This window comes from Vigna unguiculata, chromosome 5, assembly GCF_037176805.1.
Source record: "Vigna unguiculata cultivar grain cowpea cultivar isolate G323 ecotype 2 chromosome 5, ASM3717680v1, whole genome shotgun sequence".
Classification (NCBI taxonomy): domain Eukaryota; kingdom Viridiplantae; phylum Streptophyta; class Magnoliopsida; order Fabales; family Fabaceae; genus Vigna; species Vigna unguiculata.
This window is the reverse complement of record NC_140796.1, coordinates 19044282-19060961: the sequence shown is the minus strand read 5'-3', so window position 1 is coordinate 19060961 and position 16680 is coordinate 19044282. Positions and strand designations below refer to the sequence as shown.

General features: G+C 34.9%; 2 pseudogenes; both read left to right on the top strand.

The window, feature by feature from the left end:
• Positions 1-1513: 1513 nt before the first annotated feature.
• Positions 1514-2479, top strand: LOC146886185 (uncharacterized; annotated as a pseudogene).
• Positions 2480-4858: 2379 nt separating this feature from the next.
• Positions 4859-6090, top strand: LOC146886184 (uncharacterized; annotated as a pseudogene).
• The last annotated feature ends 10590 nt before the right edge of the window (positions 6091-16680 follow it).

Sequence of the window (16680 nt, the reverse complement as noted above, 5' to 3'; positions counted from 1 at the left end):
CACTTCCCCTCAATTCAGCTCCCAGTTACACTCAATTCACATAGTACACTCGCTGAATTCTTCCTCCACTTACTATGTAACAATGGCAGCCACAAAACACTCTTTCTTTCCCTTAATTGGCCACTAATTTTTATCTTAATTACCAATGAAGGGAGGAAAACGAAAATGTGTATTAAGGCTGTTGTCATTCAAAGTTCATTAGTGGCTGCTTTTCCAGCCCCTCTTGGTTGCCCATTGTCAGCTCGGGTTTCTCTGCCCTTTCACATTCATGCCAAAACTAATTTTAGCAAAAAGAAAGCTTAATTTGGATATACCAAGGTTTGAAACCATAACCATGCCCATGTTAAATCAATGCACAACCATTCAACCAATTCATGTTTCATGATAATTCCTATAATTCTAGGATTATATTATCACTCATCATGATCAATTACATTATTAAAATGCACAAATAAAATAACACATAAATGGCATACCTAGGACTCAAACTTAAGTCCTCTCAATCACAACCAAGTACTCTCAACCACTTGAGCTAATACCTTTCCACGTCATATCATTCAACATTTAATGCCACAAAGGCTCCCACTACCTACATTTATTAATTAATTATTTATTTAATTAATTAAATTTCGTGGGTCTTACACTTTTGCAAGCTATATTCTTAGGTTTCATTTTTAATTGTATATAACTTATTTTTTTACCTGTATTAAGTGAAGTCGGGTAGAGGGTATAAAGACATTGAATTATCTTGACAACTTGCAGAAAAGGAAACACTTTACTGAACAATGGAATGCTTTAACATTTGAATTAGAAGATTGTTCCCTTTCAACTTTGCTTTAGAACACACATGTAACGTATCAAACCAATTAAATATATCTTGATTTTTTTTTCCGACTCATTTCAAGTAAGGTCTAATAAGAAAGGAGTGTGCTGATATGTGATCAAGGATTGCTGGACTTAACCACTCTACAACTACTGGTATCAATCCCCCAATTCAGATTTACTTAACTATTTGTAAGAAAATTCTATGATTTATATAGATATGATGTATACCACCAGCACTTGTATTTTAATTTTTAGCATCTACTAGGAAGAAACATCTACGTTTGTGCTCTTAAATAGGCAGTTACAGTTTTCATTTCATTTGAATTTTCATTTTCATTTCAAAGTTAAATACAATTTTATGTTTTCATTATTGTTGATATTTTTTTATTGGATTCATAATTTTATGTAAATAATTTATATTTGATTGGTTTGTTGGTGTGGCTGATTAATATTATTGATATCATGTTCGAAACTTCTCATAGTGGCGGGAACAAGACCAAATGTACGTTCCATGGATCAAGTTGAAATGAAATGGAAAAGAAATTGATGTATGCTTTGTAGGGTGATAGGTAAGGATATAAATACTATGACCACACTAATGTTAAGTTTATGTTATTTGATCTACTTATAGCGTGTTTTCGTTGTTATATTCATATAACTTGTCAAAATTTAAAATTGGTTTATTATATGACAGACGATGAATGTTCATAAAAATCGTAGTTGGATGTATACCAGACTCTTACTAGGTCGAAAAGGGTATATTGAAGCATTTTTAAATGGTATTGTTGAATTCGTTTCTTTTGCTCTTGAAAAAGCAAACTTGTCGAATGGAAAAATTAGATGCCTATGTAGTAAATGCAAAAATCTTAACTTCTTAGATTATGAAGATGTCAAAGTTCATCTCTATCGAAGGGGATTTGTGCCTCCTTATTGGTATTGGACATGCCACGGAGAAATTGATCCAACTTTGTGTCATGTGTATAATACTTATCCAAAATTTTCTGCATGTGCACATGAGGATCATAATCAAGACTTTGACAACATGATCCATGAAGCAGTTGGTGTAGAGTTTTCAAGTAATTATGATCAACAAAATGAAGAATGTCCAAATACTGAAGCAAAATATTTTTATGACTTATTACATGCTTCACAAAAACCATTATGGCCAAGACGTACAAATCACACTGAGTTATCTGTTGCTATTAGATTTTTGACAATTAAATCAGAGGGAAACATGTCCCAAAGATCTTTTAATCAAACATTGGCTCTTTTGAAAGAAACACACCCTAAAGACAACTTTATACCCGAAGATTATTATAGAACCTTGAAACTAGTTTCTAAACTTGGGTTGTATGCAAGAAAAATTAATTGTTGTGTTGATGGGTGTATGTTGTTCTACTCAGATGAAGACAAACAATTAACCGAATGTAAGTTTTGTCACAAACCTCGTTATAAGACTAAAAAGGTGAGTAGAGGTAGACATAAAGATGTTCCTATGAAAAGAATGCATTATTTACATCTCATTCCTAAGCTTAGGAGATTATATGCATGAATGAGTGTTACTCCACATATGAGGTGGCATTATGAAAGTAGAGGAAAGGAAAGACTTTTGTGTCATCCATTAGATGGAGAATGTAAGACCCATGAAATTTAAATAAATAAATAAATAATTATTTAATAAATGCAGGTAGTGGAAGCCTTTATGACATTAAATGCTAATCTTTGTGACATGGAAAAGTGTTAGCTTAAGTGGTTGAGAGCACTTAAACATGTTAAGAGGACTTGGGTTCAAGTCTTATGTGTGCCAATGAGGTGTTACTTAAAGTGTATTATTTTATTATATGTGTGAGCATGGTAAGAGAGTATAAATTTCTAAATTTATAGAAATTATCATGAAACATGAATTGGGTGAATTAGTTGTGCACTTGCATTGATATTGGAGGGTCATGGATTCGAACCTTGGCTTAAGCAAAATATCTTTCTTTCTTTTTGGTAAAATCAATTTTGGGCATGAACGTGAAGAGTCAGAGGGTAGCTAGGATGGCTGGAAAAATGTCATTGAATGATCATTAAGCTCACTAAATAATCATTTTTTTCGTTTTAAGGCCATTAACCCTAATTAAGGCATGATTAAAGAGACCAAATAAGGGAAGAGAAAGGTTTTGCGAGTGTATAAATGGTATGTACTATGAGGAGAGGAAAATTCAGACTAGCAACTGAGTTGTGAGTGAAAGAAAGAGTGAAATTGGAGAAGAGCAACGAAGGCTAGTGGTGATCAAGGAGTAACTAGAGGATTTATCAAATTAAGCAAGGAATCTAGGTTAGGGGAGTTCCTTCGCATGATCATGTATTGTATGGAATGTTTGAAGCATATATTTCTGCCAAGCCTGAGTTCTTTTCGCATTTTTGGACTTTTCCAGAAACCGTCTGGCGGCACATGAACTGCCACCAAGCGACACATGTGTTTGAACCCAATTTTCAGGGATTCCCTATGAACCGCCTGGCGATTAAGTGTGACCCGCCAGGCGACGTATACTGTTTTGCCCAGTTCGTGGGTGGTGGTGATTTTTCTGACAATTGAGATGCTCAAGTTGATCCATTATGTATGCGTGTGTGAATTTGATTATGGATGATTGCCTATAAGTAAAGTTCTCATTGATATGATATGCATTTTTGCATGAAATTGGGATTAGGGTTCATGATGGCAAAGGAAAATGATGAGTTATGATTTTATGTAAATAACTGGAGTGTTGTTTCATAAGAAAGATATCAAATTCAGTAAGCATGAATTTTATAAATCTAATTGAACATGAAAGGGTTACCATAATTCATAACAAAATTGATGATTGAGGATTTGGGGGTCGTATCGGTGCAGGAAAAATCTAGAAAGAACCCAAAAACACATGCACTGCTTGACGGCACAGGAACTACCGCCAGGCGACACGTCAGTACAGTAGGATGTTTTGATTTTATCTGTGTTTCGCATTATTGGGTGTTTATTGGGTAAATTAATATGTAGAATATTAAGTAGTTGGGCAGTGGGGGTGGAAAGAGATCCATGCATGTGAGATGAAATGAATTATATATGATTGGTGATAATTTGGGTATATGCATTAAGCAAAACATAGTTTTATGCTGACTATGATATGGGTTGTGCCTATTCGAAGACTGTAGTTATGTGCAACATGTGTTGTTAATTTAAGTAATTAGGGTATGTTTAATCGGTAACATGATAAGTGCCTAGCATATTGTATCATAGTTAATTAAGGGTGTCATTGCAATTTTGAAACCATGAGTATAGTGTAGTGTGATTCAGTCATAGGCTTATGACTGAATAAGTCTAAGTGTGCTATGATTTTGCGTATTATGCGATTGGGGTCCCTTAGGACCCGTTTGATGTGCCAAAAACCAGTAGCATTGGGCTACTAGTATGGTGCCTAGTAGCGCGGGGCGAGCCGCCAGGCGATAGATACCCAAATAGTGGCAATGGCCACTAGACGTGTGTGGCGCCTGGTGGCAGGGTTGGTTCTGCTAAGCGAAAGCGAGTTGCAGAAGCACTAGAAGGCGTTTGACACCTGGCTTTGAATTCTTTATTACATGTTGTATTTATCTTTCTTGTATTTGAGCTCACCCTATCTATGTGTGTTTGGCGATGATCATGTTTCATGGGAGCATATGTAGATGCAGGTGAGCACGTGGATGCTTAAAGTTAGAGTGGGGCCAACTATAGGAGTTTTTAAATTAGTTCTATTTATGGAAATTTTATGGACTAAGTTGTATTGGTTTTATAAACATTTCTTTTATAAACTCTTTATAATTGTAATAATTGAACGCCATGGATTTTTTTATTTGATGCGTAGAAATAAAGGTTTTAAGATTTCCCGCATTTTGGGAAAGAACTTAATAATAAATGAGGTTTATTATTATATTTCACTCTTTTTATTTTAAATAAGTAATTTTTGGCTCGGACGTTATAGAGAAGCTTGGAAAAACTTTGATGAAACATTTCCTGATTTTGCAGTTGAACCAAGAAATGGATCATTCATACAGAAGAAATAAGAATGCATTTTTGAAGAATCGAGTTGAATATTCTCAACCTCCATTAATGTTGTCTGGGGATGATGTGTAGCAGCAATTTGCTTATTTTCCAAAAGTAACTAAGGAAGTACAATTTTCCTGTCATGGTTGTGGTGTAGCTCATAATTGGATAAAACAAAGCATTTTCTGGGAATTGACATATTGGAATTCCAACCTATTAAGGCATAATGTTGATGTGATGCATATTGAAAAAAATGTGTTTGATAATGTCTTTAATATAGTGATGGACATCAAAGATAAGACCAAAGATGATATGAAGGCAATAATTGATTTAAAAAAATATTGTCCAAGAAAGGAGTTGGAATTACTACAACTACCAGATGGAAAAGTTATCAAGCCTAAAGCAAAGTTTGTGTTATCTAAAGAACAAAAAAATGTTGTGTATAAATGGATTACTGAATTGAGAATGCCTGATGGTTATGCTTCAAGTTTGCATAGATGTGTTAACATAGAACAAGGAAGAATGATTGGAATGAAAAGTCATGATTGTCATGTATTTATGGAGTAATTGTTGCATATTGCTTTTAGTCCATTGCCAAATGAGGTTTGGAAACCTATAACTGAGTTGAGTAAATTCTTCAAAGATTTGTGCTCAATAATGTTGCGAGTAGATGATTTATCCCTGATGGAACAAAACATTGTAATAACACTATGTAAATTAGAACGATTCTTTCCGCCTGCATTCTTCAACTCAATGGAACACTTACCATTTCATTTACCTTATGAAGGAAGAATAAGAGGTCCTGTTCAATATCGATGGATGTATCCATTTGAGATGTAATTTATTGAACGTGCTTACATATTTCTCTTTACTGAAACTAGTAATTACTTACATTCTCATGTTATATTAGGTATTTGAATAAGTTGAAATTGGTTAAGAACAAGGCGCGTGTTGAAGGCTCAATATGAGAGGCATATCTAGTGCAAGAGACTTCTCATTTTTGTTCATATTATTTTGACCCTCATTTGCAAACAATGAGAAATAAAGTAAGTCGTAATCACGATGAAGGTGAAAATGAAGAAGTGGATCAAACATCAACAATTTTTAATCATCCTGGTCTCTCTAGTAGAACTACTTCAAGTAGGTATTTGAACAAGAAAGAACCAGATGCCACATATTTACATGTATTACTTAATTGTGAGAAAGTACAACCATTCATCAAGTAAGTGCCTAAATCAATTTTGACATGTATATTGTATGTATGTATATACTAACTAACATAATGTTATGTATGGTAGAAAATTTGAACAATTTTTAGAAGCAAAAAATCCAAACATCACTCAAAGAGAAATTGAGGCTAGGATTGCTTCCAATTTTCCTAGGTGGTTTCAAAATTATGTAAGTATTGATTATAAATCAATCATAACATTGATAGCATTTTTTTACACTTACATGTGACTAGATTTGATTTTTTCTTGTCATTCATTTAGGTTCTTGATAACAACAATATGGTTAAAAGTCAATTTTTGCATGACTTAGCATGGGGTCCAAGGAAAAAAGTTGTTACTTGGCTTATTTATTTTGTCAATGGTTTCAAGTTTCATATAGAAGAATGGAGCATTGAGAAGTAAATAATGAATTATGGAGTTTGTGTTAAGGGTGATGATCATAGCAAAGATGAAGAAAATTATTTACTTGGTCATAACAGAGAATTTTATGTTGTTACTAGGGCATTGGCTATGTTTCAAATTATTTACTTGGTTACAAAGTTTGTAATTAAAATAGATCAAAAAATCCTCAAAGAATTGTTAGAATAACACTTACAAATACAAGATAAAAAACAATGGTTACCCAACTTTTGGGGTTTTGATTTTACGATATAATACAAACTAGGAAAAGAAAATATTGCTGCTAATGCTTTATCACGGTGTTTCATGATGGCATGGTTTGAACCCGTCATCCTTGGCTTCAACAAGTTGCAACATTGATCCAACTTGGTAATAAATTGAAGCAATTGTATGCTAAATATTAAGCCCATAACTTCCAATTTCAAGATTATTTAATAAGGATGGCTTATTGTTTTGGAATGGTCGTCATATATTAACTGCCAATCTTGATATTATCAAACAAGTTTTAATTGAATTTAATGTCCAAAACCATTGCTCAAATTGCTGCCCAATTTTTTTGGCATGGGATTCCATAACAAATTCGTCGGTTTGTGCATGAATGCCAGATTTGCAAACAAACAAAAGTAGAACCCGCTGGCTTACTCTAACCAATATCAATTCCTCATCGTGTTTGGGATGATATCTCCATGGGTTTGATCACACATTTACCTTTCCCCCACGGGTTCTCTACTACTATGGTGGTGGTTGATAGAATTTCTAAATTTGGGCATTTTATGTAAGACCCGAGAAAATTAAATAATTATTTAAATAATTATTTAATTATGGCGGGTAATAGAAACATTTAAAGCAATTAATGTGAGGAACTATGACGTGGAAAAGTGCTAGCTCATGTGGTTGAGAGTACTTAATTGTGTGTGAGGACTTGGGTTTGAGTCCTATGTGTGCAACTTGGATGTTATTTAAATTATGCGTTTTTGTGTGTTTATATATTGAATGCATGGGGTGATGATAAATTCCTAGAATTGTAGGAGTTATCATGAAATCTGGATTGGTTGAATGGTTTGGCCTTGGTTTGGTATGTGCATGGGTGTGTGTTAATACCTTGTGTAGAACTAAATAATTTCTTTTTGCCAGTTTTTCCTTTGGCATGAATGTGAAAAGGCTTGGAAAACCTAGTGGCCAAGAAGGCAGCCGTGAGTGCTGGAAAAATACACTGTGAGGGATATTGAGTAGACATTAACACACACTTTTATTGTAATTTTCGTTTTAAAAGGTTAAGTGAAATTAAGGGTGGAATGAATTAGAGTGAGAGAGGATAATTAAGGGATTAAGGGTCTGAGACAGGAGAGTGCATACGGAATCACAGACTTCTGGGGATCAGAGCAAGGGTGAGTTTGAATTAAAAGTCACGTGCAATCCGTGTTTGAAGCGAGGATCAGAGGTTAGGGGAGCTGGAATTGTACCTTTAATTGCGTACTGTTTAATTTCATGAACTGTATGATTAAATTGATGCATGTACAATGCCCTGCTGTGTATAATTCGTGTTTCTGGAATTTTCCAGAAACCGCCTGGCGGACGATGAACTGCCGCCAGGCGACTCATCCAATTTTTACTTGTTCTTGGGTTCCAGAGAGGAACCGCCTGGCGGTGACCGTTGTGCCGCCAGGCGACGCGTGACGACCAACCCAGATTCTGGGTTTTTGCTTGAACTGCCTGGCGATGATGAACACCCGCCAGGCGACGCGGACCAATTTTGGTGTTTTGAGTGTTCTGATTGGATTCTAAATGGAAGGAAATGGATCATTAACTTTTAATTGAATACTTGACTAAAGAAATTGGGGAATTTCACTATTAATTAGAGTTAATTTGAGAGAACTATTAAGAACACCCTTTTTAGGTTGATGAATTGGGGATTTCGAAAAAGACACACATCTAAATGGAAAAATGTGAATGAATCCGGGTATGGAAAGTGTTAGAGATGAATTGTAATCCTAAGAGATAGAATCGGATCTTATAGAGTCAGAAATTGATGGAAATTAGAGTTGTTGTGAAGGGGGTAAGGTTCGCAGGTGCAGGTTCACCCATTTGGCCGCTAGGCGCCATACCAGTGAGACATGGTGTATGATTCACGAAAAACGCTGTTTTTCGTACTTTTAGTGGAACAGGAACCGCCCGGCGGTAGTTTCATGCCACCAGGCGCCACCGATTTTTCTAGTCTGCGCAGTTTTCGTGAAACTGCATTTCTCGCTTCGTTAACCGTCCGATTTAGGTGAAATTTTGTAAGGTGTTTCACAACATGTTGTTCTTCACTTTGAACGGTGGAGATTCATTTTGGATGCCAAAAAGTGGGTAATCAATGTTACCATGGGCTCAATACTAGTATAATTCTTCTCTACATTACATTACAAAAAATTTATAATTAGTGGAGGTTTTTACCCTCCACAAATTAATTTGCGGGGGTTTTCTAAACCTCCACAGTTAGAGTTGCCACAACTTATTTGCAGAGGTTTTGTTAACCCCTGGTATCCTAGTTATACTACGGAGGTTTTTTAATGATGGGTTTTAACCTTTTCTATTGGTGATATTATTTTGTGGAGGTTTGAAACCTCCTTTATTTAATCAGACACTGCATTTATAATTTCTTAATTTAATGGAATTTGTTTTTCTAGTAAGAAATAAATAAAATATATAAATTTATAAAGGGTTAAGTATGTTTTTAGTCCCTAAACTTTGATCCAAAATTGGAATTCATCCCTGTCTAAAACTTCAGTATATTTTGGTCCCTAAACTTTAAAAATGAATGAATATAGTCCTTTTAACTCAATTACGTTAACTTTTTTTGTAGTGTCGAACATATTTATCAGTAGATATTGAACCAAGAATGTGCCAAACAGTATAAAAAACTCCAATACTAGTATGAAAAGCGTTTAACACATAAAAAAAGTTAACATAATTGGGTTAAAAGGACTATATTCATTCATTTTTAAAGTTTAGGAACCAAAATATATCGAAGTTTCAGACAGAGACTAATTCCAATTTTGAGTCAACGATTGAGGATTAAAAACATACTTAACCCATTTATAAAATACACAAAAAATAATTTTATTGATGATTTAAGATAAAGTTTATTCATTGTCAATTACAATATAAATATTAAAATAATACATAATGTTGAAAAAAGAATTCCCTGGCTGGACTCTTGAATCTTGCTGACAAAAGGGATTTTTTTCAATATGCAACCCCAACTTTATGAGCAACTGTAAGACTCGAGAAATTTAATTAATTCAATAATTAATTAATTAATAAATGCAGGTAGTGGGAGCTTTTATGACAATTAATGCTAGCTTGCATAATGTGGAGTGGTACTAGCTCAAGTAGTTGAGAATACTTGATTATGTGAGGAGACTTGGGTTCGAGTCTTGTGTATGCTAATTATGTGTATTTTTAATTGTTTATAATTTTAATAACAAACTGCTTGATCATGATAAGTGATAATATAATCCTAGATTTATAGGAATTATCACGAAACAATTTAGCCTTGACTTGTTTGTTTTTATTATAATTTTTTTTGGTTCTGCTAGGTTAGGGAAAACCTAGAAACACTAGTAGCCGTCGGAGAAACCAAAAAGGTATGGAATAATCAATTAGAGTGCAATAAATTCACTTGTTAATGGTTTAAATTAATATTTTCGTTTTTGGTGAGTAAAGGACAATTATTAGGCTAATAATTGTGAGAGGAAGGAGAGTTAGGAGTGTGGAAGAGTGAAATTTCGTGTGGACTGTTGGAGAGAGTTCTGAGGGGCATAAGAACGTGAGAAAGAAGAGTGTAGAGAGACTTTTCTACAAAGGTTAGAGAAAGACTTGGACCTAGATCAATTGTGGTGCAAAAAGGACTCTAGGATTTCCAATTGGAGTAAGGAATACAAGGTTAGGGGAGCTGTACTACGTGTTTATTTTAATTGTATTCTTTCTGGACTGAATGGAATGCATGTGAACCTTGAGTTTTGCCAAATATATAATAATTTGTTCGTGTTTCTAGAATTTTCCAGAAATTGTGTGGCGGTGTTGAAGACCCACCAAGAGACACATGTTGTAGAACCCAGTTTCTAGTTTTCCTTTATGAACCCCTAGCGGTTGCGTGTGTCCTGCAAGGCGACGCAAAATGGTTTGCCCAATTTTTTGATTTCTTGTATTTCTGTGATGATGATGATATAGGGATGGAGTCTCTATATAAAAATTGAGTATTTATATGCATGTTTAGGTCTAAGTTGTATTATTTGATGATAGTTATGGGATTAGTGTTCTTGTGGGGTTTGGGGATGAGTAAACATGATCTTTGCTTATGATTATAATATGTTTCATGTAAATAATTCTAAATTAAATAAACATTAACTTTCTATGATGTTGGACATTAAAACTGACGTCAAAACACATGCTGGAATTGTTTATTTGGGATTTTAGGGCTTATGCAAGTGTAGTATGGGATTTTTCCATAATTGTATGCACCGTCTGGCGGCGCATGAACTGCTATCAGGCAACTCATGTTAAAGCAACCCAATTTTTGGGTTTTTGTTAAGATTTTTTGGGTTTTTGTTACTCATGATTGTTGGGTTGGAAGTCTTTAAAATGCATGAATAAGTGTTACTCGAGTAGCTACTATGTAACATGAGTTGGAAGCATAATTGGTTGTTTTTAATTCCCTAATAGTATGATTATTACTGTATGATTAAGTATGGTTAAGTGTTGGTATGGCCTTGACTGGTGAATGTATATGTATATAAATATATAGATGTGTGATTGATGAGTATGTTTTTGGTAGTGCTTGTTGAGCCAAGTTGAATATATGAACCTATATATATTAGCTCGAATGTATGATGTTATAAGTGTGTGAAAAAGGCCACTATTGATGATATCACTATGACTGAGTGTTTCATGATCATGAAGGGCTTTAGGCAAATATGGGAACATGATAATCATACTTTAAATGTAATGGAATTGTGAGGGCATGAGAAAGGGTGTCTTATGTGGTGTATGTGAACTGTAAGCATGCAAAGGGTTAGGAAAATGAGAAGGGGAAAATAACGTGTGTTAGAATTGATTTAATATGTGAGTATATATGAATTATAAAAGAGAGGAATATGTGCTTATACTTGAAAGATGCATATGTGTTGTGATGTTGTAATTTGGAGCATATGAATGTGTATGTTGATTTCTGGATGTTTGAGAATTGAATGGTTGAATGCTAGGAGCTGAATTATAGTACCAAAAACTAGTAGTGTCACATTACTGGTGTAGCGCCTAGCGGTGGAAAGTAGACCGCCAGGCAATAGTAGGAAACAGGTAAGTCTTGTGTGTTGTGGCGCCCTACAGTGATGTGGAACCGCTAGGCGGTCTGCACTGCCATTTTGCCTAGCAGCACTTAGGTTGTGTTAGGCGATGGTGCAATGGCATGATGCATTTGTGATATGTTTTGCATGGTTTGTTGTGTTGGTCCTAGTCAAGGATATGCTTGATATTGTCATGAGCAGGTAGGTTCATGATTGGTGATGAACACGTGATGATATGAGCAAGGAGGTTCATATCCTAATGCTCTCGTATGGGGATACGAGCAGGGAGGTTCGTATGTTTCGTGCTCACACTTGAGAGATGTTGCGAGCGGAGAGGTTCGTAGCTGGTGGATCACATGTGTTGGACTACGGATGGGGAGGTCTGTAGAGTTGGACTACGAGCGAGGAGGTTCGTAGAGTTGGACCACGAGCAGACAGGTTCGTGGAAGCATTGGAATCCCTGAGACCAGCTTGAGTATGTACCTTGTATAGTGCAACGTGCTTTTCTTAATTTCGTTTTGATGTTGTGATGTAAGACTTGGATCAGAAGATGTTGTGCGATGAGCGGGTAGGTTAATGGATGGTGGTGAACACGTGATGATATGAGCGAAGAGGATCATATCTTGGTACTCTCGTGTGGGGATACTAGCGGGGAGGTTCCTATATTGAGAGATGCTACGAGTGGGGAGGTTCGTAGCTGGTGGATCATGTGTGTTGGACTACAGGCGGGGAGGTCCGTAGAATTGTACTACGAGTGGGGAGGTTCGTAGAGGTAGGACCACGAGTGGTGGATCAAGGTTTCCTCCATCACATTCAACTTGCCCTTTCATATCAAAACCAATGCTTTCCTCTACTGCTCCATAGTTGTAGTTCCATCTTAGTTGAATTGGTCCACGCCCATAATATACAATGATTTAATAGGGAAAATTAAAAGATAAATCTTCTTTAGATTTTCACAAAAGATATGTATAAGTTGCAAGATCTCTAACCTTTTTATCATTATGTACTCTTCATAACTGCAAAAATAAGACATGCATAAAGATTCAACTAAAAATGATCATTAAAATAAGAAACTGCAAAAATATTTAATATTTGTTAAGGAGCTGCCTTACTTCTGTTGGCATGAGAAGCCAAGGTGATTTGCTTTTTGAAGATTTGATGAAGATTAAATGAAGCATTTTTTGAACTATCTTGAAGCCATTACCATTGGAATGAAGCCTACATTGATGAAGGAAAGGAGATTTGATGATAACCATGTTGATCAAGGCTGGAACGTGTGCTCTCTATGTATTTACATCATTTAGAACGTGCTTTTTAAGGTTGTAATTCATGTTGTAGACGTTATAGCATTAATTATATGTTTTTGGTCTTAGGTGTGTCTTTTAATCTGTTGAATGGTTTTTCAACAGGTTAAAATGTCTCTTTTAATATGTTGAATGGTTTTTTAATAGATTAAAAGGTTGGCTGCAGTGGTCTTAAACTGCAACAAATTCAATCAGTTGATTTAGTTTTTAATCGACTGATTTCACTTAAGTCAAGTGAAATCAACCGATTGATTTGAAAATCAACTTGTTGAATTTCGTAACAGTTTGACTATAAAAGCTATGATTTTCGAAAGAGAGGTCAGTTGATCATTTTAGAGCGCGATTTTGTTTTGGAAACTTGTGAAAACTCTCTTTTTCGTGATCATACAGTTTGCAGCACTTGAAGATTAATCTTGGATCAATTATTGGAGCTTTGGGCTTGGTTTGAAGCTTGGAGAAAGTGGTTTGTGGTAGGCTGGACTGTATTACCACTGAGGTTTGATCTTTCTCAACCTTTGTGTGTGCCTGGTGGTTTTCCTGGTCTACAAGAGGCTTCTTGTTGTGCTGGTGTGATTCTTGTGTGATTCAAGAGTCTTTTGTGGTGTTTTTGCATATTTTTGAAGTGTAAGGGTGGACACTTTGTAAATCTTTTGAAATAGTGCAAAGTCAAGCTTAGGTTGCCTTGACAAACTGGATGTAGCTCAGGTTTGAGTGAACTAGTATAAAAATCTCGTGGTGTCCTCTCTTCTCTAACCTTTCCCTCTTGTATTCTCATTTTAAAGTTTAAAGAACTTGTGCTTTAATCATCTTTTTCATGTTCTTGCATGTTTTCATACCATTTGCAGCATTGAGCATGTTAACATAATCATTTGGAACCTGTCTTTATCAATCTTATGCATTGTTTCTGGTTTAAAACTCAATTATGCATTTCTGCATTTTTCCCACTATTTTAGTCGACTGTTTTCCTGTTTCAATCGGTTGATTATACCAGAACAGAATTTGTTTAGTAAAATCAATCGATTAACTTTGTTTTTGACCGATTGAAAGTGTACAGTTCAATATTGTCTGCATCCTAACTTGGTGATCTAATTGATTCAATTAAAGGTGGTTTTTAGCTTTCAAAGATAGCCTAAATTTTTAACTAGCCAATTCAACTCTCCCCTTCTTCGCATTTTAACCATTTCAAAAGTAACAACTTCATCATTGGTAATATTCTCGTTAAGAACAACATCAAAACAAAACTCATGCTTCTCCACATAAGCTATCAAATCCACCTTTTACATGACAAGAACAAACAATTAGATCTTTAAACAGTTAGTAAGAACAAGAATAGCAAACTAAAGTAAAGTCAATAATTAGTCATAAATAATTCGACCTTTGAACTAATATAATAATAAATGGTAAAATAATAACTAGTGTTTCAATTCGACATAAACAAACCTTTTAGTTTTGGTTCATGGACTGTCAAACATGCATTGTCATATGCAGTTACAATGTCATCCTCCTTCTTAGCAAGCTCATTACTTAAAGGTCTTTTGCGTACCTAGGACATGCATTGGAAGTAAATACCTAAAATAAAAAACATTGAAAATTACAAATTTCCCTTAAATGTTATTGAATCCATAATTAAAATCACATGTTAAGTTAAGGATGAAAAGTTCAAAATGCTTTAGGGAGCTAATATGAAGCAATTAATAATGAAATATGCATTTTGCTCACAAGTTTCTTTTCCAAATGATGATTTTTAGTGAGTTGTTTAGATAGTTTGGAAAAAATGGTGATAACAAAGAGAAGTGGTAGTCATGTTACTAGGTGTGATACTAAAATATCAAAAGAACAAAAGTGTAATTCAAAAGTCATTGGTCACTTATGAGAATGGCAACATAAGAAAACCATAACTTTACTTGTTTTAAAGTGCAGGGAAAAAACTAATGATAAATGTATTAGTTTTCCCATGATGGCTTATGCTATTATATCACAATGCATCACCCCTCTAAGTTCGTCATGTTGGTGGTGCTTGTGCAACAATGAAAAGTGGATTTAACCTATTTAGCCTATTCATCCACCATGTTTAATCTTTATAGTACATAAAAAAAAGTGGTAGAGAAACAACATTGCACCTTGTCACTCCTCCGTACATTGATGCACCCTTTGAAAACCTAGTACTTTTTCTGCAAAGCAATCACCAACATCATCATTAAACAAAAAGAATTATTGATAACTTTTATCATAATAATATTGATACTAATGTGTGCACCTTCTCAAGTGGGCCATATACTCATGTCTGCTCATATCTTCATTTCCTCAAGTTTAGTTTGGTAATTTTTTAGCTGCCAAATATAAAAGAAAACGAGAATCCTAGGAGTACAAGATTATGAGCCAAAAATGTCATCTTTTGTAATATACCGGGAAGTTTATGTGTGTTGAAGGTCCCCAACAAATACTTAAGAGCTACAAGATCGCATGCTTTTGTATCTTTCTCTTCCATATCATAACCACCTTCAGTTCATAAAGAAAATTCACCATTCATCAAATTAGCATTTAGAAAAAAAAACAAGAACATTGAAAAAAAAAAGTAAACCAACCTTATGACACCTCTATACTGAGAAGTTCTCTGGCCTAATATGTCAATGGATTTTCTATGCAATGGTTGCTTCATTAGGGGCGGTAATAGGACAATCATCCTCACCATAATTCAACTGATGCTTCATCTTGAATTACAAGAATAAATAATACAATAAATAAGGATCAAGCAAAGTAATACCCTAAGAAAAACCCTTAGAAGGCCCCATAGAAATTAAAATTTGACTTTCATTATTCTCATAGGATTATCGATTACTCAAATCATTAATATGTTCGAGAAAACAATAATCATTTCACAAATGATTTCTCAAATCCATTAGAAAAACCACATACAAGAGCTGACAAAACCAAAGAACAGAAAAAAAGTTAAAAAAAAACTAACAATTAAGCAACCCTTCTTCCTTCAAGAAGCATCACTTGTCGCCTCCACCGCAACAAGAAGTCTCCCAACCCTTATGGCTTCTGCCAGAACCCCTCCCATCACAATACGATTACCTCGATATCACTGGTCGCATCGAAATCCTCTCCAACCACATCGGCCTTTGGTACCACTACGCACCCCTCATAACCAGTGATTTTCTACTATCAAATAACACTCAGAATACAAAGTTAATTCATGACCAAGAAAACTGTAAAAGCAAAAACCTAGAATTGAAAACCATTCGAAAACCCGCTATCACACTCCATTCGAAAACCTAGAATAAAAATTGACCGTACCTACTTTTTCTTCTCCAATCGCCAGCGAGCAACACGCGATGGTTTTGTGAGCTACACTTGATCATCATAGAACGTCATCCGATTTAAAAAGAAAACAAATGTGAGAGAATGTTGAATATGGAGCTAGAGAGATGAAGAACAGGCCGACAGAACTCATTACAAACGAAACTCCATAAGCTACTTAAAAAAATGGGAGGAAGGAAGAACGAAGAGGTAACGAAGAAGGACCAAGAAACAATGAGAGGGAAGAAAATATG